General features: G+C 49.3%; 1 non-coding gene across 1 annotated transcript; it reads right to left on the bottom strand.

The window, feature by feature from the left end:
- Nucleotides 1–279: 279 nt before the first annotated feature.
- Nucleotides 280–351, bottom strand: Trnat-cgu (transfer RNA threonine (anticodon CGU)). Its single transcript has one exon. It is a non-coding gene; the product is annotated as a tRNA-Thr (tRNA).
- Between the last annotated feature and the right edge of the window lie 900 nt (nucleotides 352–1,251).

Below are 1,251 nucleotides of genomic sequence, written 5' to 3'. Positions count from 1 at the left end.
TCAAGGCTAACCTTTACCTATTTCATTAGTTTTATTGCAGTCATCCTGAGGCCAGCGTTTATGTACTTGATACACATATGCTGCATCACGTGCTGTTCATCTGTTATATATATAAATATATATACATATATATATATATATATATATATATATATATATATATATATATATATATGAATGAGAACTAACAGACAATAACGCCAAAGAAAGTACAGGGGGTGTTGTCTGTAGTATTTAGAATATAAATGTGAAGAAAGTAAAGTGGACGAAAAGATGACTTGCCGCCGGCAGGGACCGAACCTGCGACCTTCGAATCACGCGTCCGATGCTCTACCACTGAGCTACGGCGGCGGTCATCCTCCCGTCCACTTTCTGGGGTATATATGTTGATTTAAACCTAGGAGTGTTAGTCAGCGCCAATCGCAGCCATGGCGGCGAGTGTGGAACACTCTTTTTTTTGCCTGTTGGCGTCACGTAGCACGTGATCTTTATACGAGTTGGCAGCTGACCAATAATCCCTCGCATACTACCTGAAGGCATTAAGTCTGCCAGGACGAGACCCTAGCTATGAATGAAGGAAAGCAGATGATTTTTCAAGGGCTCGTTTATCTTTGTTAGACACAATATTAATGAGAACTAACAGACAATAACGCCAAAGAAAGTACAGGGGGTGTTATCCGTAGTATTTAGAATATAAATGTGAAGAAAGTAAAGTGGACGAAAAGATGACCTGCCGGCGGCAAGTCATCATTAAGGATCCAAGAGTGGCGCTCGGGGACTGGCGCGAGCTGGGCTAGGGCGAAGCAGACAACGACGAAGTAGAATAAGAACAGCCGGCCCAGCGAACGGGCGTTGTCTCTTGTTTATCTGCATGACAATGGCACAGTCGTCGGAAACGAAGCCTTAGGGCAGAAGCCGCCTCTGTTCGTCCGTCTTCACCAGTCAAGGAACGCCATCCGCGCTTCTTAGTACATGGACACCGCATACCTGCCGCCGCAGGAAGGACAGTTCTGGGACGGCGTCCAAGCCTCCCCGGCACCCACTTACCTGCTGGCGCTACAAGCACCGTCCGGGGAAGGCGTCCAGGCCTCCTCGGCGGCTCGACGGCGCTATACCGGCGCGTACATTCATCGCGTCGACCACGCTTCCATGAGTCACGACGTCGCCGCGCTGATTGCTGCGACGACCACATATTCCGCGGCCGCCGCCACTGGTTCTCCGGGCGGTTCACCCGACGATGCAGCGGAGATC

The sequence above is a fragment of the Rhipicephalus sanguineus genome, chromosome 2 (genome assembly GCF_013339695.2).
Source record: "Rhipicephalus sanguineus isolate Rsan-2018 chromosome 2, BIME_Rsan_1.4, whole genome shotgun sequence".
NCBI lineage: Eukaryota > Metazoa > Arthropoda > Arachnida > Ixodida > Ixodidae > Rhipicephalus > Rhipicephalus sanguineus.
Note: the sequence above shows the minus strand (reverse complement) of the source record. Positions and strands in the feature narration are given on the sequence as shown.